Source organism: Moschus berezovskii, chromosome 15, assembly GCF_049115385.1.
Source record: "Moschus berezovskii isolate FMDL1 chromosome 15, NW_MosBer_1.0, whole genome shotgun sequence".
Classification (NCBI taxonomy): domain Eukaryota; kingdom Metazoa; phylum Chordata; class Mammalia; order Artiodactyla; family Moschidae; genus Moschus; species Moschus berezovskii.
Genome location: NC_142474.1, coordinates 59778977 through 59804193, shown reverse-complemented (window position 1 = coordinate 59804193; position 25217 = coordinate 59778977). Strand labels below are relative to the sequence as shown.

General features: G+C 42.6%; 1 protein-coding gene across 25 annotated transcripts in view; it reads left to right on the top strand.

Moving 5' to 3' along the window:
• KIAA1217 (KIAA1217 ortholog) overlaps window positions 1-25217 on the top strand; it is a 360048-nt gene that overhangs the window by 58762 nt on the left and 276069 nt on the right. The gene's annotated exons all lie outside the window — the stretch shown is intronic.

The window sequence follows — 25217 nt, the reverse complement described above, 5'->3', positions numbered from 1 at the left end:
TCCTTACGTGTGGAGTGCTCCCAAGGGGAAGGCTCCTCTCTCGGTGTCTTGGCACTTTTTGAGCTGAAGTCACCGTCAGTCTCCCTGCATCTGCGTCCCACATGCTGCTGATACATGTGTGTCCCCGGGCCTAACGCAGAGCCTGGCACACTAACCCACCCTCCATCTTTCCCTCTTCCACGCTCTCCATCCTTCCTCTTCTCCCCGCTCTCTCTGTGTATGTAAATGTCCTGAAGATTAGTTCAGTCAGTTCAGTTCAGTCGCTTAGTCGTGTCCGACTCTTTGCGACTCCATGAACCACAGCACGCCAGGCGTCCCTGTCCATCACCAACTCCCAGAGTTCACTCAAACTCATGTCCATCGAGAGTCAGTGATGCCATCAAGCCATCTCATTCTCTGCCGTCCCTGTCTCCTCCTACCCCCAATCCCTCCTAGCATCAGACTCTTTTCCAGTGAGTCAACTTGTCACAAGAGGTGGCCAAAGTATTGGAGTTTCAGCTTTAGCATCAGTCCTTCCAATGAACACCCAGAATTGATCTCCTTTAGAATGGACTGGTTGGATCCCCTTGCAGTCCAAGGGACTCTCAAGAGTCTTCTCCAGCACCACAGTTCAAAAGCAACAATTCTGCGGCGATCAGCTTTCTTCACAGTCCAACTCTCACATCCATACATGACCACGGGAAAAACCATAGCCTTGACTAGATGGACCTTGGTTGGCAAAGTAATGTCTCTGCTTTTTAATATGCTATCTAGGTTGGTCATAACTTTCCTTCCAAGGAGTAAGTGTCTTTTAATTTCATGGCTGCAATCAGCATCCGAAGTGATTTTGGAGCCAAAAAAAATAAAGTCTGACACTGTTTCCACTGTTTCCCCATCTATTTCCCATGAAGTGATGGGACCAGAGGCCGTGATCTTCGTTTTCTGAATGTCGAGCATCAAGCCAACCTTTTCACTCTCCTCTTTCGCTTTCATCAAGAGGCCTTTGAGTTCCTCTTCACTTTCTGTCATAAGGGTGGTGTCATCTGCATATCTCAGGTTATTGATATTTCTCCTGGCAAACTTGATTCCAGCTTGTGCTTCTTCCAGCCCAGCATTCCTCATGATGTACTCTGCATATAAGTTAAATAAGCAGGGTGACAATATACAACCTTGACGTACTCCTTTTCCTATTTGGAACCAGTCTGTTGTTCCATGTCCAGTTCTAACTGTTGCTTCCTGACCTGCGTACAGGTTTCTCAAGAGGCAGGTCAGGTGATCTGGTATTCCCATCTCTTTCAGAATGTTCCACAGTTTATTGTGATCCACACAGTCAAAGGCTTTGGCATAGTCAATGTAGCAGAAATAGATGTTTTTCTGGAACTCTCTTGCTTTCTCCATGATCCAGCGGATGTTGGCTATTTGATCTCTGGTGCCTCTGCCTTTTCTAAAACCTGCTTGAACATCTGGAAGTTCACGGTTCACATATTGCTGAAGCCTAGTTTGGAGAATTTTGAATATGACTTTACTAGCATGTGAGATGAGTGCAATTGTGAGGTAGTTTGAGCATTCTTTGGCATTGCCTTTCTTTGGGATTGGAATGAAGACTGACCTTTTCCAGTCCTGTGGCCATTGCTGAGTTTTCCAAATTTGCTGGCATATTGAGTCCAGCACTTTCACAGCATCATCTTTCAGGATTTGAAATAGCTCAACTGGAATTCCATCACCTCCACTAGCTTTGTTCGTAGTGATGCTCTCTAAGGCCCACTTGACCTCACATTCCAGGATGTCTGGTTCCAGGTGAGTGATCACGCCATCGTGATTATCTTCATCGTGAAGATCTTTTTAGTACAGTTCTTCTGTGTATTCTTGTCACCTCTTCTTAATATCTTCTGCTTCTGTTAGGTCCATACCATTTCTGTCCATTATCAAGCCCATCTTTGCATGAAATGTTCCCTTGATATCTTTAATTTTCTTGAAAAGATCTCTTGTTTTTCCTATTCTGTTGTTTTCCTCTATTTCTTTGCATTGATCACTGAGGAAGGCTTTCTTATCTCTCCTTGCTATTCTTTGGAACTCTGCATTCAGATGCTTTTATCTTTCCTTTCCTCCTTTTCACAGCTATTTGTAAGGCCTCTTCAGACAGCCATTTTGCTTTTCTGCATTTCTTTTCCATGGGGATGGTCTTGTTCCCTGTCTCCTGTACAATGTCACGAACCTCCATCCAGAGTTCGTCAGGCACTCTATCAGATCTAGACCCTTAAGTCTATTTCTTACTTCCACTGTATAATCATAAGGGATTTGATTTAGGTCATATCTGAATGGTCTAGTGGTTTTCCCTACTTTCTTCAATTTCAGTCTGAATTTGGCAATAAGGAGTTCATGATCTGAGCCACAGTCAGCTCCTGGTCTTGTTTTTGCTGACTGTATACAGCTTCTCCATCTTTGGCTGCAAAGAATATAATCAATCTGATTTCGGTGTTGACCATCTGATGAATCCATGTGTAGAGTCTTCTCTTGTGTTGTTGGAAGAGGGTGTTTGCTATGACCAGTGCGTTCTCTTGGCAAAACTCTATTAGCCTTTGCCCTGCTTCATTCCATGCTCCAAGGCCAAATTTGCCTGTTACTCCAGGTGTTTCTTGATTTCCTACTTTTGCATTCCAGTCCCCTATGATGAAAAGGACATCTTTTTTGGGTGTTAGTTCTAAAGGGTTTTGTAGGTCTTCATAGAACTGTTCAACTTCAGCTTCTTCAGCATTACTGGTTGGGGCATAGACTTGGATTAGTGTAATATTGAATGGTTTGCCTTGGAAACGAACAGAAATCATTCTGTTTTTTAAGATTGTATCCAAGTACTGCATTTCAGACTCTTTTGTTGACCATGATGTCTACTCCATTTTTTCTAAGGGATTCCTGCCCACACTAGTAGATATAATGGTCATCTGAGTTAAATTCACCCATTCCAGTCCATTTTAGTTCACTGATTCCTAGAATGTCTACGTTCACTCTTGCCATCTCCTGTTTGACCACTTCCAATTTGCCTTGATTCATGGACCTAACATTCCAGGTTCCTATGCAATATTGCTCTTTACAGCATCGGACCTTGCTTCTATCACCAGTCACATCCACAACTGGGTATTGGTTTTGCTTTGGCTCCATCCCTTCATTCTTTCTGGAGTTAATTCTCCACTGATCTCCAGTAGCATACTGGGCAACTACCGACCTAGGGAATTCCTCATTCAGTATCCTATCATTTTGCCTTTTGATTAGCGTCTATTTATACGTTTTCTACTTGGACTTCCCTCGTAATTCACTGGGACTTCCCCTGTGCTGGTCCAGTGATTAAGATTCCATGCTGTCAATGTCGGAGAAGGCAATGGCAAGCCACTCCAGTACTATTGCCTAGAAAATCCCATGGATGGAGGAGCCTGGTAGGCTGCAGTCCATGGGGTCGCTAAGGGTCGGACACGACTGAGCGACTTCACTTTCACTTTTCACTTTCCACTTTCACACATTGGAGAAGGAAATGGCAACCCACTCCAGTGTTCTTGCCTGGAGAATCCCAGGGACGGGGGAGCTTCGTGGGCTTCCGTCTATGGGGTCACACAGAGTCGGACACGACTGAAGTGACTTAGCAGCAGCAGCAGCAGCTGTCAATGTAGGGGACAGGGATTCGATTCCCAATTGGGGAACTAAGATCCACTTGCCTCAGGGCCAAAAAAAAAATTCACTGCCACCCCTGTTTGTTGGTGACTTTAAGGCAGATGTCTGCATGAATGTGGCTTTGAACTGAAAAAGTGCAGAATGTTTGGCCATTTGAGGGAGAAAAAAAGACTTTAAAGCACTTGCTGTGCTGAGCCCTTGTGGGAAATCCCATTTCCCTGGTGAGTCAGCTGGTAAAGAATTCACATGCAATGCAGGAGACCTGGGTTTGATCCCTGGGTTGGGAAGATCCCCTGGAGAAGGAAATGGCTTCCCTATTCCAGTATTCTGGCCTGGAGAATTCCATGGACAGAGGAGCCTGGTGGGATATAGTCCATGGGGTTCGCAAAGAGTTGGACACAGCTGAGCAACTTTTGCTCGCTCAGTCCACTGTTTTGTCCCCTGCCTGGGTCTAAGCCCGCTGCAGCAGGGTCTGAATGGCACCTTTAATGTCTTACAAAAGGGCCTCCGGACTCTAGAAGGCCAGGTCCCCTTCTATCACTTCCTTCTGCCACCACTGGCTCCTCTTGACTCTCAAAAGGCATTGAAACCTCCTTATACCTTGTTTTCCAAAGATAAATTAACTGTCTCCCATGTGTGTCTTGGAGAAGGTGATGGCACCCCACTCTAGTACTCTTGCCTGGAAAATCCCATGGACAGAGGAGCCTGGTGGGCTGCAGTCCATGGGATCACGAAGAGTCGGACACGACTGAGTGACTTCACTTTCACTTTTCACTTTCATGCATTGGAGAAGGAAATGGCAACCCACTCCAGTGTTCTTGCCTGGAGAATCCCAGGGATGGCAGAGCCTGATGGGCTGCCCTCTATGGGGTCACGCAGAGTTGGACACGACTGACGTGACTTAGCAGCAGCATGTGTGTCTGGCAGACCAACCACTAAGCATTTAGTCTTTTAGGTTTGAGGGGCTCTTTCTTTCTGAGAAGCATTGTTCCTGACTGGCCTTACCCAACTGAGTAGAATTATGTTTATAATTCTGTGAAGAGCCTCTTAACATTTTTTATTATGAAAATAATTTTTAAAAATTTATTGAGGAGTACGTTTTGGAGGAGTACTTAAGGTTGTGCAGGGTAATCGTAGATTTCATGGTTGATGTACCCCATCCATGCATGTGTGTTTGCCCAGTCACTCAGTTGTGTCCGACTCTTTGCAACTGCCTGGACTGTAGCCTGCCAGGCTCTGCTGTCCATGGGATTGTCCAGGCAAGAAAACTGGAATGGGTTGCCGTTCCCTTCTCCAGGGGATCTTCGTAACCCCAGGATCAAACCTGTGTCTCCTGTGTTTCCTGCATTGACAGGCAGATTCTTTACCCCTTGAGCTACCTAGGAAGCCACTCTGTCCATTAGACACCTCAAATCCACAGACGTACAGGGTGGTTTTTCTTTCTCTGCTCTGAGGCAAGCAGGCTGTGTAAAACATATAAAGGTCAGAACAGTGTTAGGCTGCTTGAAATTCAGTCATTAACTATTTTGGTGATATTTTCAAGGCATGGAGAGGGACAAGAGCGATGCCTTTTAAAAGCACCTGCCTGGTGGCTTAGGCAGTAAAGAATCTGCCAGCAATGCAGGAGACCTGGGTTTGATCCCTGGGTCAGGGAATGGCATCCTCCTCTGGTGTTCTTCCCTGGAGAATTCCGTGAACAGAGGAGCCTGGGGACAAAAGGAAAAGAAAATATTAAAACATCTTTTGTAACTGACAACACTGCCTTTCATCCTTAAAGTCCTTAATCCCACAGCAGCATGCGCTGTGTCATATCCAGTCTTCCTCTTAACTTTCTTTTGTAAGCTCTTGTCTGCATCCCAAGACAGTATCTGAACAGACTCTTCTTTCCTGAAGCAGTTCGGTAGACAGTGAAGGAACTCTGGCCATCCCCCTGTCACCGTCTGTCTGTTCGCTTAAGGTCTTGCAACCGTCTTTCTGTGAAGGATCTTCTTTCTCTTTCCTCTCTTTTATCCTCTGCTTGCTGAATAAAGAGATTGAGTGTCCATTTTGGACTGGGTGCTGTGCTACGCAGTGGTCATAACTCAGCAAGCAAGATGGACAGAATTTCCCTCTTCTTAGCATGGATTAAAGCGTTAAATACAGACTTCCCAGGTGGTCCAGTGGTTAAGACTCTGTGCTTCCAATCTAGGGGGTGAGGGTTCGATCCCTGTCTGGGAATCCCACATGCCACGTGACAAAAAATAAAATAAAGCTGGGGAGTGTTTAAAAGAAGGAATGTCAAATGAGAGGACTGACACAATTGTGAGTGGGATCAGGGAGTCAGGGAACTCTGAATAAGTCGAGCCAGAGAGGAAATCAAAGACCTCTAAAATTTATCTTTACTGGAGAGGAAGGAGAAAGCAGTACAATTTCTAAAGAAAACGGTAAAAGATACTTTCTCTTCTTTTCTTTTTAGGCTGCACTGCACAGCTTATAGGATTTTAGTTCTTGGACCAGGGATCGAACCCAGCCCCTTTGGTGAAGTAGGGGAGTCTTTTAACTACTGGATCACCAGGGAATTCTCCCAAAATGCTGTTGTTGTTTTTTTAATACAGAACATTGGAGGCTACATCGTATTTAGTTTCCAAGTCTGTGCAGCTTGGAAATCTTGTATTGGTTTTCCAGATACTTCATTGTTTCTTTCTCAGATAGCACTACTTTTGATCACTGTGCTGCTCAACAGCAGTGTTCCCTGAGAGCAGATGACAGGAATCCTATCCTCCCCCCAAATCTGCCAATGTGCTACTGGGATCATGTGACTAGCTGTCACTGGGGGCGAGTGTAGAGTGTGGAGTAGAAATTTGTCGGCTTTGATTACAATGAGACTGAGTTATTTATAACTTTATGTTTGTCTTCTTCTCCATAAATATGATGAAATGCGTTTTCATCAAGCATCCATTAAGAGCCAAGAATTCATGTAGCTGGTGGGAACATAAAGATTAATAAAGATGATTTGTGTCCTCAAGGATCTTCAGTCTGGTGGCAGAGACTCATATCTATAGAACCGATGGAATAAATCTTCTGTGGAGAACATGAGTAAGACATTAGAGGAACCCAGAGGATGAAAAAGTTCTCCCCAGGTGAGGGAACTTGGAAGGACTTCAGAGAGAAGGAGGTATTTGAATTGATCTTAAAAAGAATCATAGCCTGTTAATACAGCTAGTCAGGCATTTTTAAAGAGTCGAATTATTTTTATAGTTAAGGCTTAATATGAGTAATAATGCTTTAAAGAGAGAAAACGCACCAGTTGAACAAATCTGTTTTCTTTTCATCTAGGTGTCACACTTGGCATATATTAGTCTAGAAACAACTTCATGTTTTGCTCACTGCTGCAGGGTTTGCCTGACGTTGCACAATAAACAGAGTCTGAAATTTGGGTGTGGGTTGAATTTTCATAAATCAAATTGCTTTTCCAATTATCTTACATTTAATTAAAGAGACGGTGTGCTTTCTGGTTACCCTGTAATTGGCAGTGGTAGCTATCTCTTTAACTCTGTTTTCTTACCCTAAAGCTCCCTTCTCCAGCACTTAACAGCACTTAATCATCAGTGTCCTGACACTAAGTTACTAGGGGTGATGCTGTTAAAAAAAAAAAAAAAAGTCAGTGAACAGGAAAGGATTCTGGTGCAAATCTTTTGCTCCCTAGTTCTTTGGGGTAGAAAGGTCGGTTTTCTTATATTGGATTTTCCTAAAACTGGGTGAACTAACAGTCCCCCATATACAGAATGTCAACAACCTGTTATATTTGAAATTCCTCTTTAAAATGAGGTGTAAAACTGTACGATGCTTTCTCCTTGCACTTTAATTGACTTGCTAACCTCCTGGATAAGATTTATCCATTTTAAACATGATTGCTTTAAACAGTCGTCAAGAAGCATAGAGCAAATTGTGTTCCAACAGCAACACGAAAGCTAATATTTGGATCTGACCAGCCACTCACTCAGCTTATTACATTGAAGGTAGAAGGAATGGGGTTGGTTTTCTCCCAAAGGAATGTTGCTTTGGGACAGAGAGTCGTTGGTCTCTGTTCAGTACAGTCCGCCACCAGACAATAGGTTTGATTCTGTGATAATGTTCAAATCAATGCGGATACTTATCAAGGGGCACTTTCAGAAATAGTGAAGTATCAAATGATCCCCCTCACCATGCTATGTAAAATCCTAACTGAACTGAACTGAACTGAAGTCGCTCAGTCATGTCCAACTCTTTGCGACCCTGTGGACTGTAGGCCACCAGGGTCCTCCGTCCATGGGATTCTCCAGGCAAGAATACTGGAGTGGGTTGCCATTTCCTTCTCCAGGGTATCTTCCCGACCCAAGTCTCGAACCCAGGTCTCCCGCATTGCAGGCAGACGCTTTACCATCTGAGCCACCAGGGAAGCCCAGATAAACCTCAATTCCGTGGTTTTGAAGAGGGCCCTTGTCTCTTCCCAACATGTCATCATCATGTTGACATGACATAAGCCGTAGGCTCATGCTTAAATCCATACAGATATGGAAGGGTCTCCTCCACCGCAGGAGAGAGCAGTGGCTGATGGAACCAGAACCCAAACCAGATTGCTGAGTTCTGGGGTCAACCCAAGTCACTGATCCGGTCTGTTTCCCTAACTTTATTTCTCAAAGATTTTTTTTTTTTTTTAATGTGGGCCATTTTTAGCCTTTATTGAATTTGTTACAATATTACTTATGTTTTATGTTTTGTTTTTTTTGCCTTGAGGCACATGGGATCTTAACTTCCTGGTTAGGAATCGAATCCACACACCCTGCATTGGAACGTGAAGCCTTAACCATTAGACTGCCGGGGAAGTCCCCCTTTTTCCCTAACTTTAGAAGGATGATGTTGGCAATGGAAAATCCTCAATATGTTCTTTGATTTCTAAAGGAGAGCAATCAATGTTCTTCAGCTCTGTGGTAAATCTTTCACATTTTGAACGATGATCCTGGACCAGTCCCCAGGATTGTTGATGGATGTAAAGAGTAAGTTTGGTCACAGGGCACTGTCACTTACAGCGTTGTGACACTCACATGAACTCTGTCCTAGGCAGCTCACTCGCATCCCCTCAACTGGTTCTCAGGATGTTCCTCCTTTTGCTAGAGTGGGGTATTAGATAAAAACCTTACAGAGCATCTCTCCATCCTTGTAAAGGCAATTCCTGTGCACGTGCTCTGTTGAAACAGAGTACACTGTCATTAAATTACAGGAAATATACATCTTTTTTAAATCTTTTTATCAATTTGCTAGCATGAAAAATAAAGATGATGGGGTAAGCTACTACACGGTGGTTAAGTGTACCTTAGGTTTCTTCTTTTTGATGATACTTAAGAGTAGTCCTGGCCTCCTCCCTGTGCCCATCCCCCCTGCCATTTCCACCGTAAAGTAATATTTCTTTGAACTACAAACCACAACACATAGTTCTCTATTCTGCTGAAAGAAAAGGGGTGCAATTGCCAGATTTCCCTGAGAATTACAGGGTTTTCAAGTCATTGTGGAGAAAATTGCTGAGGTTCAGTGTCTATGGAAAAAGCATGCTCTTAATTTGCCTGTAATTTTTCTTTTAATTGGTACTTTGGTCCCACTTTCAAAGCACTCTTGAAGCTTTCTTTTCCAATTTGGCATTGGCATTGTTTTTTAAAACGCCATTTCATTTTAGGATTATTTTCTATTTTGATTGACACAAGACATATTCTGAAGGGGAAAATATTAACACATTTTGGGGTAAGGAACTCAGATAAATTGAGCTTTATAATCACTTCCCTAGGAATGCAGTTTAGTGGTTATAGATACTGGAAAGACCTCACAGTATAACCAACAAGCTGTCAGAAACTTGGTTGAGATTCTAGACCATAAAGTGCCAATTTCAGTTCTTACAATAGCCATTTCACTGATGAACACTGTCCTTTTACTAAGAAAGTAGGGAATAGGGAAATGATATTATACATACACAAGCCTTTGAAAAAACTTCCCCCTTGTGCATACCTCATTCTAAAGATACATATTTTTCTTTGTCCCATCCCCTATCCCCCAACCTCTTCACTTGAAAATCTTTTCATTCAAAATAATACCTGGCCCCATACAAGATGAAATGGCACTCATGGTCAGGTTCATGCAGAGTCACTGTTTTAGGGTAATTCCAAGAAGCCCAAAGAGACCAAAGTCCATGGAAATGCTCAGAAGAAGGAGAAATACTGTGGGTGGGGCTCTAGGCTGGGGAGGCAACCTGGCATTCCTCTACCCCCATCGTATGTCATAGCAATGACTTTAGAGGGTCCCTGGGGCCTCCTTTACCCTTCTCACTACACAGTCAGGGTTCCGTTCCTGTAACAGATGGCAATGTGTTTAGGCAGTAAAATTAAAAAAAAGGGAACAGTCAGGAAAATCACAAGTCAGGGTTGACAGGGATGCTCACTATAGACCCTGGTTAGTGATGGAGGCTCAACCAGGAAACAGGAGGGCTCTGATCCAGCCTCATTCTAACTCGATGTGTCACCTTGGTCTTAATTTCTTAGGTTTCGATAATCTCATCTATTGGAAAAAATGTTTGAGTTGCAGAGATGATGAAATGACATCGAGGTTTCTTTCAGCTGTAAGAGTCCTTAGGGAGGGATCATTGAGAAGAGGATAAATTCCTGAACTCACATTCTCGGGAGCCCTACCAAGCCACTCTGTCATCGTTGAAAATAAAATATAGAGGTTGCCTGTCACAGTCTAGGCAAATTGACTACATACACAAATTCTTGCCATCTTCTAGTCAAATTGAGATGGCTGTGAAAATAGTAACGAATTTATTTCATAATTTTCTTTGAAAATTTCGCTTCTTTCTTTCAAGGTAACCATTAACAGCCATCTTGAAATTGTAGGAGCAATCTGTTTTCACTTATTATTTAGTTATCTGTATGAAATAAATCGTAATGAAGGGCTTTTTTTCTTCTTATGAGTAATTTGCCTGGAGAAAAAATTCTTGACTTTCTTTTTCATCTAAATGAATGCTAGAAGAAAGTGTCCTTTGAAAAGTCTTAATGAAAAGAGCAAATATGGGAATATCTTCTACCCCAATTCTTTCTCTGCAATCTGGGCTCTGAGAATGCGGTCTCTGATTGTGGGAGGAATGTCAGGGGACTTCCACTGTGTAAAAGTCCACACCCTTCTGCCCCTTAGACAGCTGGCTTGTTGACTATTATGAAGAGTAGCCTTTAGGAAGAAAAAAGCATTAATAAGTGTTTCATTTTCTATGGGTTATTTTAGCCACACTAAATATACGAGAGAGAGAAGCTGGCGTTTTCCATGTGAGACAACTCTTTCCTTTCCCCAGCTCAGGGGAGAGAGTAAGAATTATGTTTAGAAACTGATAAAGTTCCCTGTGGTTACTATCAGGAGAGCAGACTCTTATTAACTTCTGCAAAACAGGAACATTTGAAAAATAAACATTAAATATTACCCTCTCCTTCATTCCCCTTTCTCTAGAGATATTCTTAAAGAGTCCCTGCTAGGCATTAACAGATTTCTGTGAAGCAAAATATACCCTTGTTACTTTCATATCATGATTTTTTTTCCCAGTTCCCCCTTCTGGAGTACATGAAGCAAATGACATGGCAGTATCTCTCACATCTAGCCCACTATCCCAACCCAGTGAGGATCCCACGAAAAGACCTTTTGCTTCTTTTTATATGCAACTACCCCACACCATATCCTTAATTAGAATCCCAGGTTATCTTTGAGAAGGACATGGGGCATCCCTTCCCTATCTCAATTTAAGAGCATGAATAATACTCCCAAACATAAACATTGAAGATCTGGATCCCAACTACAGCAGACATTTAGTGCCACAAATTTTCCAGTGCAGTACCAATGAGTGAGAAATACGTACCTTAAACAAGGAAACAAAAAACAATAGAAATTTCATAAATAATAAGGTCATGTTTTCTGTTCCACATCCTACCAGAGTCATTCTAACAGTACACATATATATGAACTGATTTTATGTAAATTACAAGAAACATATGAGTGAGGGGGAAGACCTGAATCTGATATTTTGCTTATTTTCAAATTGGTTCAATAGTAGTGGGTAATTTGGGGGAATAATGAACATGTTCTAAGACTTGGTGATAAGAAAATTCAAATATTGCTTACTTTAAGAAACTTGGACATAGATTTAACAAAGAGGTACCCAAATCAGATAACAGTGTTTACAAAGTGTTCACACTGTGTTAAATAATTTTACTTTGTTGGTATTAAGAGGATTTGTCTGTTTTTATTCTAACAAGTTGTTGAAACTGAGCATTCCATAAAAATAAGTCTTGGAGATCAATGGCAATGTGATGTAGAGGCTGAATAAACAGTCTGTTTCTGAGTGGAAGCAGAGGCTTAATGTTGCATATTGCTTTAGTTAAAGAGCGTCTTTGCAGTGATCATGTCTTACTTTGAAGCATAGGCAAGATTGGACTTGAGGTCTTGAAGTCTTATCTCCCCAGTGAATATGAATTGTATACCTGTGAAATTCTCATTTCAAGGAAGCCCATTTTGCAGGTGGTTAATAAGTGTAACTTTTTTTAAAGGTGAAACTATACTTCTGTTTAGCAGTTAATCATAATAATTATGATTAATTGCTAATAAAACATCACAATTTAGAGAGGATATGTAAGTATTAGCTGGCTGTATTTTCCAACAGAAGCTAGTGATCAGAAATTGTAGAATTCTTAAATCTACAAAAAGTAGAAAAAGAATGTCCTATAGCTGAATAGCCCTTGCTTTTTCTCTCCAAGTCTTATTTTACAACTTAGGGCATTTTCACTGTAATTTGAAAACATGGTTGCTTCTTGATATTCTCAGACGTTATGTTCCAAAAAGTTGCTACAGACACTGAATTAGAGAATACTGGATTTATTCATGAAATTATTGAATTTTCTAGGGGGTTAGGTTCCAGTGAGCCTCCAGTCCCAACATGCTTGTCAACCAGTTAACACAGAGCCTTGTTGTATATGTGTTCTGTCTAAAAACAAAGCTGTATGTAGTATTTATTGTTGGTTCATGAATCAGCATTGAACGCATGGCCACTGGCAATGTATAGGAAGCTTATCTAAGACATATTTTGTCCATAAAGCACATCACAGCCATCCTGCACTCAGGAATACTAGGTAGCACTTCAGCACAGTTGGGGGGCATTTTATTTTATTGTTATTTTTAAATTTTTTATTAGTATTTGTTTATTTTGGCATGGCTTATGGAACCTTAGTTCTGCCACCAAGGATTGAAGCCAGACCCTTGGCACTGAAAGCATGCAGTCCTACTACTGGACCACCAGGGAATTCCGTCGGGGCCATTTAAATAATGAAATCACACACACACACATTCTCACACACACACACACACACACATTCTCTCTCTCACACACACACACACATTCTCACACACACACACACATTCTCACACACACACACACATTCTCACACACACACATTCTCACACACACACATTCTCACACACACACACACATTCTCACACACACACACACACAATTGTGGCATTACATAGCCTTCAGAAAAGGACACTTTTTTTTTCTAACAGTCTGAGCTGAAACAAGAAGACTGTGTGTAGCCTTGTTGGACTTCAAATGGGGCTGTGTTCTACCTGCAAGTCAAATTGTTCCCTGCTCTGTGCTTCCCAGGTGGCTCAGTAGTAAAGAATCTGCCTGTCAATGCAGGAAACACAGGAGATGAGGGATTGATCCCTGGGTTGGGAAGATCCCCTGGAAGAGGAAATGGCAACCCACTCTAGTATTTTTGCCTGGAAAATTTCATGGACAGAGGAGCCTGGCAGGCTACAGTCCACGGGTTGCAAAGAGTCAGACATGGCAGAGCACACACACTCTACATGTCACAAGTGACAGCAAAAGTTCTGGGAGGATTATGTGGGAGCTACAAATAAATTGGAGCAGGTAGGTGAGTTTTAAGTACAAAAATCTGTGAATAAGAAGAATTGATTGTATATAGTGGATGGTATGCAGTGGTTTTAGTATCTTCTTTTCCCATTAAGCTTTTGCTTGAGATGTAAGTTAATGAAGTATGCTTTAAATATCTTAAAATTTTATTGATCAATTATGCCTTGATGTTTTTTTTGACCAGGAAAAAAAAGTTTCAGTGAAATTGATGCTCCTGGCTTGGTTGACTTTAGCATCAGTATAATTGCTTTTTTTAAAATTTTTATTAATTAATTTATTTTTGTCTGCACTGGATCTTCATTGCAGCACATGGACTTTCTCCAGTTGCAGCTTGTGGGCTACCCTAATCGGAGCACTGTGGTGGCTTCTCTTGTTGCAGAGCACGGGCTCTAGAGCGCCAGGGCTTTAGTATTTGCCACATACAGGCTTAACTGCCCCATGGCATGTGGGATCAGGAATTGAACCCATGTCCCTTGCATTGGCAGGTGGAACCACCAGGGAACCACCAGGGAAGTCCAGTCAGTGTATTTGGCTCTTGATAGAATTTTCCAAAGTAGAGTTTACTGGCCATTATGGCAGTGGGATTCCCAGCCATCACTTCTGCTTTCTTGGCTTCCTTGATAAGTATTCTTTTCTCACCTGCATTTCCATACTCTGCCCTCCAGTGAACTTGGCAGTGTTGTCCTGATCGATGGAGGAGAGGCAGGCTGCCGCCCCAGTCCCGACCATTTCTCTTCTGCCAAGGCCTGCACAGAATGTGGAAGAAAAGTTAGATTTAATTCAGAAATTCAACAGCTTGAATACTGTTGTTTTTGCTCTTATTTAGCAGAACTGTCATTGAATTGAGCTGCAAAGTCATTGGAATCAGTGCTGTTTCATTTCCGATCATTTTACAGGTTGTTATTCTAAGAATAGTACAAACAACCTACGATGCCACGTGCTGATCCCCCATCTTCTCCATGTCATTAAACAGAACCCAGAAACACAAAGAGAGTTATGTGACATTTCAGCTTTGATGTCCTCTGAGTAAGGAAGATCTTTTCAGAAACGTACAAGACAAAATGACTTACAGTTCCATCTAGTTCTGCCTACCGTGAGAGCATCCTTTTCTGTTCCTGTGGTAGCTACTAAATCCTGTGGGATTCTGGGTGGGAGTTTTTCAAAAACTTTCAAATCAACAGTCAGATGTTTTATCCTCTTACAAGCCCATCACTAGTTTTGTAGATTGGAGAGTCTCGCTTTGTTCAAACCAAGTCTTAGCTCCAACCTGATTAAAAGGTGGCAGCTTATTAAATCCAGCCTGTGTCAGTTGCTCAGCTTGGATTTGTCACTTGCAAAGCATGGCTTTTTAGCTGAATTTCCTTCCAATAATTCAGGTGTTTCTAAGGCAGGCCCTGTAGTGGCCCCCACATACCATGGACCCAGAAGGTCTGTGGCTGGTGGTCCGTCTAGAGGGAGCTTCAGAGGTGAGGTGGGGGTGGCTGCTGAAGAGGAAGACAGGAGTCTGCAGTAGACTAGAGCCAGCACTACCGCCAGGCCTGCAGGCCAGGGTGCCCCCAAACCCCTCAGGGCATGCTGGCTTTTCTTTGTAATGTCTGTGGATGGCAATTGTATGGTTTCTGCCTTTTGTTCTACGGAGGCCCTGTCTTGGCAGCTCAAGGGGGAGTCACGGGTGAGATGCATTAAAGCGTGGTGATGCAGCAGGGAGAAGTAGGCCTGATGAGTCAATGGAGAAGGGTCACATGCGCCGGGGAGAAGCCCGTTCAAGCCCCAGTGGGGGTGCAAAGGGTCAACCTGACCACTCACTTCTGGTAAGTCTTCATGTTTGAAGGACTATCGAGTGGAAGATGGATTGGAGTCACTCTGGGAGGCCGATGTGTAGACCTCTGGCCATTGTGCGTGGGCTGCGGGGAGAGGCAGTGTTTGCAAAGATAAGGAACATGTTTTGAAGTTATAGAGGCCAGGTTTTCAGCATGCATGTGAGCTGTACGACCTGGAGAAAGCTGTTTAATCCCACTGACCTTCATCTGTAAAACATCTGAAAATAATACAGAGCTTGCAGAGTTGCATGGATAAGAGATGATTGAGTCAAAGGCTTGGGTAGGTTGCAGCCATGTAGTGGGCATTGGATAAGCCGCCTCCTCCTGAGACTTGAATCTCATTCATTCGTTCTCTCTGTGTTTGGGTGCTGACTTGGGTACAGCTGTTCTGATGGGCTCTGGAAACACAGAAGGAATCAGAGAAACAGGGTAACCTGGTGCTTACGGGCTAATGGGGACAGCCAACAAATAGGTAGTTAAACTCTGAGAAGGTTTGTGATGCAAGTTGGTGACGTGAGAGCACATAGGAGGGGCTCCTAACCCATACTTTGGAGCTAGGAGACTTTCCATGATTACAAAGCGTCTCCACCGAGCTGCAGAAGAGGAGTTAGCCGGGCAAGCGGGGGGAGGACTAGACTTCCTAGTGCATGGACCAGCATCTGCAGAAACCTGGTGGGAGAAGAGAGCACTGTTCTTTTTTCCTTTTTCTTGATTTCTTTTTTTGGCTGCTCCAGGTCTTAGTTGAGACATGAAGGATCTTTTCCTTATTTGGAACATGTAGGATCCAGTTCCCTGACCAGGGACTGAATCTTGGCCCCCTGCATTGGGAATGAGGAGTCTTTGTATTGTTTTTAATTTTGTTTATTTTTGGTTGTCCTGGGTCTTCATTAGTGCTTGGGCTTTTCTCTAGTTTGGGGGAATGGGAACTACTCTCTAGATGCAATGAGGGGTGGGCTTCTCATGGTGGTTGCTTCTCTTGTTGCAGAGCACAGGCTTTAGGGCACAAAGGCTTCAGTAGTTGTGGCACACGGGCTTAGTTGCTCTGAAGCATGTGAAATCTTCCTGGACCAGGGGTCAAATCCATGACCCCTGCATTGGCAAGTGGATTCTTTACCACTGAGCCACCAGGGAAGCCCGGGGTGAGGAGTTTTAACCACTGGACCACCAAGGAAGTCTCAGAGCTTTGGTCTTTAGTAGAACCGAACTAAGGTCAAAGTACATGGGCACAGGTATAACAGGGTGGGTTGGACAGGGTAGAGAGATGACGAGCAGAGCCAGGAGGCTGTGTCCGAGGCCAGATTTTATGTTGAGGGAAGTAGACAGCCACTGAAATTGGCTTTTAGAAAGACCACTGGCTGCAGGGTGGAGATGGGATGGGGTCTGAGATGAGGGATGCTGTTGAAAGACAGCGGGCTGGTGCAGAAGGTGTATGGGGGAGGAGGAGCCTCTGATTTGGGGTCGAGAGAGTGGCAGGGAGGATGGAGAAAAGCAGATGGATTCAGGGTGTAGGAAGCAGCTGAAATTGACAGGACTTGGTGAATGGAGGAGAGGGCAGGGAAAGCAGGAGGGGACTAGGGTGACTCTTCAGTTTCTAGAGTGGATGATAGTGTCTTTCTGAAGAGGAAAGAGCAGTTTGAGAGCTCAAAGTAGATGAGGCCTTTGACTGTAGTGCTTGGGATTATAGAGGATGTTCAAGGGGAGGTGTTCGCTGGGGAGTTAAACAACAGAGGTTAAAGCTCAGAAGAGATATGTGAGCTGGAGGGACAGATTTGTGGCTCATTGACACGTATCTGTATGTGTTACCTATATCCATAGGGCATTGGAAGCCAAGGGAGTGGACAGGGTGACCAAGGGTAGTGGGCATCACCAGAAGGTGAGGGCAGAGGACCACCCTGCACACGGTGGCTCCCAACCAGAAAAGTTGCGTACTCTCTTGGAGACGTCTTTGCATTTTACCAGTTTTGATTAGTGACAACAATCATAAGGGTAAACAGAAGGTTAGGGAATTTTCTACATCTTTTGTTAGCTAATTATACAAGACTATATTTTACTAACATAGATTTTGAGAGAAGTTTATTAGGAAGATGGTGAGGAGGACTTAATAGAGACAGAATATTCTAAGAAAGTAAGGGAGATTATTTACATAGATCAAGGCCCAGCAAAAGCAGAACTGATGTTGAACTGCTGATGGGCTTTGCAATGAAACATTGTTCTCTCAGTTCAGTTCAGTTGCTCAGTCGTGTCCGACTCTTTGCGACCCCATGAATCACAGCATGCCACGCCTCCTTGTCCATCACCAAGGAGAGAAGCAAAAGGCAAAGGAGAAAAGGAAAGATATACCCATTTGAATGCAGAGTTGCAAAGAACAGCACGGAGAGATAAGAAAGCCTTCCTCAGTGATCAGTGCAAAGAAATAGAGGAAAATAAATAGAATGGGAAAGACTAGAGATCTCTTCAAGAAAATCAGAGATACCAAGGGAACATTTCAATGCAAAGATGGGCACAATAAAGGACAGAAATGGTATGGACCTAACAGAAGCAGAAGATATTAAGAAGAGGTAGCAAGAATACGCAGAAGAACTGTACAAAAAAGATCTTCATGATCCAGATAACCATGATGGTGTGATCACTCACCTAGAGCCAAACATCCTGGAATGCAAAGTCAAGTGGACTTTAGGAAGCATTACTACGAATAAAGCTAGTGGAGGTGATGGAATTCCAGATGAGCTATTTCAAATCCTAAAAGATGATGCTGTGAAAGTGCTGCAGTCAGTATGCCAGCAAATCTGGAAAACTCAGCAGTGGCCACGGGACTGGGAAATGTCAGTTTTCATTCTAATCCCAAAGAAAGGCAATGGCAAAGAATGTTCAGACTACCACACAATTACACTCATCTCACAAGCTAGCAAAGTAATGCAAAATTTTCCAAGCCAGGCTTCAATAGTACGTGAACCATGAACTTCCATATGTTCAAGCTGGATTTAGGAAAGGCAGAGGAACCAGAGATCAAATTGCCAACATCCGCTGGATCATCAAAAAAGCAAGAGAGTTCCAGAAAAACATCTACTTCTGCTTTATTGACTACACCAAAGCCTTTGACTGTGTGGATCACAACAAACTGGAAAATTCTTCAAGAGATAGGAATACCAGACCACCTGGCCTGCCCCCTGAGAAGTCTGTATGCAGGTCAAGAGGCAACAGTTAGAACTGGACATGGAACAACAGACTGGTTCCAAATTGGGAAAGGAGTACATCAAGGCTGTATATTGTCACCCTGCTTATTTAACTTATATGCAGAGCACATCATGCGAAATGCCGGGCTGGATGAAGCACAAGCTGGGATCAAGATTGCCAGGAGCAATATCAATAACCTCAGATAAGCAGATGACACCACTCTTATGCAGAGAGCAAAGAAGAACTAAAGAGCCTTGATGAAAGTAAAAGAGGAGAGTGAAAAAGTTGTCTTAAAACTCAACATTCAGAAAACTAAGATCATGGCATCTGGTCCTATCACTTCATGGCAAATAGATGGGGAAACAATGAAAACAGTGAGAGTCTTTATTTTGGGGGCTCCAAAGTCACTGCAGATGGTGACTACAGCCATGAAGTTAAAAGATCCTTGCTCCTTGGAAGAAAAGCTATGACCAACCTAGACAGCATGTTAAAAAGCAGAGACATTACTTTGTCAACAAATGTCTATCTGGTCAAAGCTATGGTTTTTCCAGTAATCATGTATGGATGTGAGAGTTGGACTATAAAGAAAGCTGAGTGCTGAAGAATTGATGCTTTTGAACTGTGGTGTTGGAGAAGACTCTTGAGAGTCCCTTGGACTGCAAGGAGATCCAACTAGTCGATCCTAAGGAAATCAGTCCAGAATATTCATTGGAAAGACTGATGTTGAAGCTGAAACTCCAATACTTTGGTCACCTGATGCGAAGAACTAGTTCATTGGAAAAGACCCTGATGCTGGAAAAGATTGAAGGTGGGAGAAGGGGATGACAGAGGATGAGATGATTGGAAGTCATCACTGACTCGTTGGACATTTGAGTAAGAGTTTGAGTAAGCTCTAGGAGTTAGTGATGGACCAGGAAGCCTGGTGTGTTGCAGTCCATGGGGTTGCAAAGAGTTGATTGAACTGAACTGAACTGACCTTGCCTTGGACCTACCAGGTAGCTCAGCTGGTAAAGAACCTGCCTGCCAATGCAGGAGACATTAGAGACTCGGGTTCAATCCCTCGGGTTGGGAAGATCTCCTGGAGGAGGGCATGGCAGCCCACTCCAGTGTTCTTGCCTGTAGAGAATCCCATGGAGAGAGGAGCCTGGGAGGCTATAGTCCATGGGGTCACAAAAAGTCAGCCATGACTGAGCAACTAAGCACAGCACAGCAGCAACCATGCCTCACTAACATGTTTACCTTTGCAGATAAAATTGAACACAAAGGGTTCAATTCTGTTGGTAAAAACAGTTGGTTTTAATTGTATAATATAAATGTTCCCTTCAGTAACATGGAGGATATTTAAATTGAAATCCTGGAAGCTCTTCAGGTTTGCCGGAAGATTGTGAGGCTATGTGTGTGCTAAGTCACATCAGTCATGTCTGACTCCTTGGTGGGACTGTAGCCCGCCAGGCTCCTCTCTCCATGGGATTGTCCAGGCAAGAATACTGAAGTGTTGCCATTCCCTTCTCTAGAGGATCATCCCAACACAGGGATCAAACCCGAGACATGTCTCCTGCATTGGCAGGCGGGTTCTTTACCACTAGCGCCACGTCTACACGTGGGTACTGGAATCAAAATAAATTTGGGGGATGCTTGACATTTGTTTTACTATCAGTCTTAATGCATTTGTTCTACTCTCCGTCTTGTGACGATTTCCTGTTTGATTAGTAATCAAGATAAGTTCTCCATGTATACAAGAAAGAAGACTCCTTACCCTTCACTGCTGTCCATTTTTAAAAGTCTGTGCTGTGGTCCAGGTCAGGAAAGGCTGTAAAAAAACCATCTAAAATGCACATTGGGAGAAATGATGTTCTGTCTTTGGGAAACTTACTCTGATCTTATTATCTCTAAATTGCATTTCTATTTGAGGCACTTTATTCAAAGTAGTTTCTGTGGGGGAAATGGGCTCAGAGTTAATGATCTGGAGCTTACGGAAAGCTGAGAATATAGAATGAATACGCGTCCAGTACACACTTTAATCTCTTAGCCAGGAAGCTCAGACCAGAAAGGGCCTCCAGTCATCCCCTCCTGTGCCTCAGGTTATGAGTTAGTGTCACCATAATGTCCAGGGGCTCAACATCTCGCTAGTTTACAGTGAGTGTGTCTGTTCTGTAATTAGAGGTTAATAAACTGGTGGGTTTATTTACGTGTGAGGTTCTGGTGACTAAGAGATCACGCAGACTCCTTGAGCCTTAGTGAACTGCCACGTCCCTCCCGTGGAATCCTAAGTTGTTGCAGGCAGCTTCTTGGTTTTCTCTAAAGTAATCCCGGGTAGGGGCAGTTCCCAAATTACATCTGTTTGAGCAAAATATTGAAATAATATGAGCTTTTCCCGAAAGCGTTTTTCTTGAAAGTCCTGCCCCGTGTCTGCCTGTCAGACAGACACAGGACTTGCATCTTGACCTTCCCCGCACTCTCTGTGTCTTCTCATAGCACGTCCTTTCCGTCCTGGCTCGTACTGTCCAGTGTAGTATGCCTTTCAGAGGGAATGACTCTAAACCAAGACAGTTTTGTTAGGGAGCGCATCACTACGTTTTGTGGGGTGGCATCGATGCTAGTTAATTTTTTTAAAATTCTGGGTAAAAAAAGTTGGGAATATATATATAAATACTCCCTTGTAAACCTACCCCCAAGAAGTAATCCCTGTTCACATTTTTGTTCATAATTTTCAGTGTTCTATCAATGCATAGATATTTTTAAAGTAGCATCTTCTGGTACACTCTAATCCTTTAAATTTGTCAACATTTCACAAGCATGTTCTCAGGTCTTGAAAATAAAGAATATAAATTAACTTCATCCACATCCTCTTCAGACTGGAAATCCATCCTACTTCAGCTTACCAATCGCTTTGCTGCTGTTTAGCAAACCATCCTTAAGAGGCTGTCTTTAAACAGTAAATGTAAAATTACCTTGTCATAGCACTCTTAGAAATAATTGTAATTCTTCTTACTTATACCAAGATGTCAGGTTAACTATGTGAAGGGCAAGTAGAGTCCATTACTTATTGTATCCAGTTTTAGAAAAATCCCAGCTGGATATGTCTCATGTCATCTCTGATAGCATCTCCATCAGAAAGCACTGAGTCACATAATTTACAGAGTATCTCAGAATCTATAGGAAAACTACACTGCATCACCTCCACCTTCAAGGACTTACTCCTATAGGTGAATGAGCTCCTGGTTTCCTTCCCTCCCATATGGCTTTGGCGTAACAGGAGCCAGTGTTGCTCCAGGCTCGGTCACACATAGGTAATGTCAGTCACCAGTGCCAGCTCAAGTCACCAGGTATATTCCACAAAATCAGAATCGAACCAAAGCACAACAGCTTAAGTCCACTAATTCCAACAGCCTGATGTTCCTTGTGAAAATGAATTTAGGTATTATCACTGCCATGCTTTACAGTGTCATGCTAGATAGCAATTTGCCTCCATCAAGTGACCACTCATCTTGTTGTTTTCAAATAAAAAAGAGATTGAAGATGGCTTATTGTGAAGATTGCTTACAGTGGAAGTAGAAGAGGTGAGATCATTGAGTTTGCTGAGGTTGAACTCAAATTAATGGGGATGATTTTGGCTAGGACCAAGTAGGTATAGGGATGTAAACTTTCTTCTTGTCTTTTTAAAAATATATTTATTTATTTATTTATTTGGCTGCATCAGGTCTTAGTTCTGGTACATGGGCTTAATCGCCCCATGGCACGTGGGATCTTAGTTCCCTCAGGGAGGATTGAATCCAGGTTCCCTATATTGGAAGGTGGATTCTTAACCATTGGACAACCAGGGGAGTCCCTCTACTGGTCTTTGTAACTGTGTTTTGTAGGTGGTTCCAAAAAAAGAAAAAGATTTGCTGGGTCTGTCATATATCATAGAGGCATACATTATTTCAAAGTCCTCTGGCGTTAATGGCATCTGACTCAGACATAACTGTCTTTAACACATCACTTGTAAAACCTACCATGCTACTCAAAGGGACGTATACTGCCATTTAACTGGGAAATACTAATGAGTAAGGAGTATGTCGAAATTTTATCTAGAAAATGAAGTCTTTGTGAAAAGAAACGAAGGCTTTTTGGAAAAGAGTGTATAAGAAAGATAAAGGTGTATAAGAAAGTTAAAGGTTTATGAATCCTGCATATTAAATATAAATAGCTATTAAATTACTTAATGTATTATAATTGAAAGGAGTAATTAAACTAGAGCCTATGATGAAGAATCTGGAATTTATGTGAAAACATACAAAACTTAAATGTAATAAATTGAAAATAGGAAAAAAACTTCCCCAACTAACTCCAGTTGAAAGAGTTTCTTGCTGCTTCTTTTTGCAGTGTAGGGGGAAAAGTTCTGTGGTACATGTGTTATTATGGAGGAAAAGTGAAAATGATATTGCTTATGGACAAGAAAAAGTGAGACATAGTGAAAGAGCTCAGTTTCATCTGTTGGTTGCAACTGTAATGTTCTAAGAAAGGTCCTGGTCATTTGACTCTCCACGTTTAATGTTTTGACTTTTTTAAGAACTAACTTGAAAATTCACTGTGTCCAGGGCTCAGGGAACTCATCTTGTGGAAGAAATGATTCATTGAAATAAATGAACCTATGGGCTGTTGACCGTTTTTAACGTGATGGAGGATAGGTTTGAGGAGTTGGTGTTCTTGTGTGCTCAGATCATCGGTGACGCTCTCTAGAGAAGGAGCGTGAGAGCCTTTCACATGGAGCCACGGAGACTGACACAGATGTGTCAGAACAGGTGAATGTCCGCAGGCTCCTGCAGTGCGTGCTGCTGCTGCTGCTGCTAAGTCGCTTCAGTCGTGTCCGACTCTGTGCGACCCCATAGATGGCAGCCCACCAGGCTCCCCCGTCCCTGGGATTCTCCAGGCAAGAACACTGGAGTGGGTTGCCATTTCCTTCTCCAATGTGTGAAAATGAAAAGTGAAAGTGAAGTCACTCAGTCATGTCCGACCCTTAGCGACGCCACGGACTGCAGCCCACCAGGCTCCTCTGTCCATGTGATTTTCTAGGCAAGAGTACTGGAGTGGCTTGCGTAGTTCATGCTAACAGATTCTAAATGGGCCTAAGACCATGACTTGGGAGAATTGAAAAGGAAGGAGATTCTATGTTTTAAGGACAACACAACATTTGCAAAAATGTAACAGAAAATTGAGAGAAGCAAAACGGTTTAGCTTTGCATGAATTTCTGGAATAATCTGGAGTGCAAAGGTGGACTTTGGGTGATTAAACAATGTGTCAGTGTATGTTCATCAGCTGTCACAAATGTACCTCTCTGGTGGGATACTATAAAGTGATAATATACTGTAAAATCAAATAGGAAGGTGTTGGACTTCACCATTAATTTGAAATTTGCCTAGATTCGTTGAAAATTACCTTCTCTCCATCTGTAAACAAATGATTTAAATAAAAAAATACTAATTTAATTATAATTCTTCAACCTAGGAAAGTTTTCTATTTAAGAAACAAATAGTAATCAGATACATGAGAAAAAATTTTTTTTATATTTGAGTAGTATAATCTCAGCACATATAAAGGCCAGTATTTCTTAATCAGATGTGTTGATGGCTTATTTCAAATCAATATGTTTTACTTATTAAAATGAGACTGCTGGGAATTCCCTAGTGGTCCAGTGGCTAAGACTTGACACTTTCATTACAGAGGATTCAGCCCCTGGTTCTGTTGCAGGGTTCAGTCCCTGGTTTGGGAACTAAGATCCTCAAACCCACGTATGCTGTGATGCTTCAGTCATGTCCGAGTCTTTTTGACCTATGGACTGGCTCCTTTTCCATATGGCAGGCCAAAAAGCAAAAGCAAAAATACTAGACCGCGAGGGCAATATTTGGTAGAAAATAATGTAGTTTTCAAAACTTCACTTATTAGTTTATTTACTTATTATTTTGATCATTAATGTTAATTAAATTAGTTAAATTGTATTAATTTATTTATTTGGGGGCTTGCTGGGTCTTCATTGCTGTGCGGGCCTTTCTCTAGTTGCGGTGAGCTAGCTTCTCATTGCGGTGGCTTCTCTTGTGGCGCGTGGGCCCTAGGGTGCGTGGGCTTCAGCGGTTGTGGCTCCCAGGCTCTAGGGCAGAGTCGATGGTTGTGGTGCACAGGCCCAGTTGCTGCGAGGCCTGTGGGATCTTCCAGACTCAGGGATCGAACCCGTGTCTCCTGCACTGGCAGGCGGATTCTTCACCACTGAGCCACCAGGGAGACCCTCACATAAAGATTTTAAATAAAGGTTTAATTTTAGAACAATTTTAAAATCACAAAGATAACTTAAAAAGTTCCCATTTACCCCTAAACAGTTTCCCCAATTATTAACATCTTAAGTGGTACATTTGTCACAATTCATGAACCAGTGTGGCTAGATATTACTACTATCTGCAGTCCATAGTTTATTTGGTCCCATCCTTTTCTGTTCCAGGATCCCACAGTACTTTTAGTTGTGATGTCTCCTTAGGATTCTCTTGACTGTAGCAGTACCTCAGACTTCCCTTGTTTTCAATGACCTTGACAATTTGGAGGAGTACTGGCAGATGTTTTGTAGACTTCCCCTCAGATG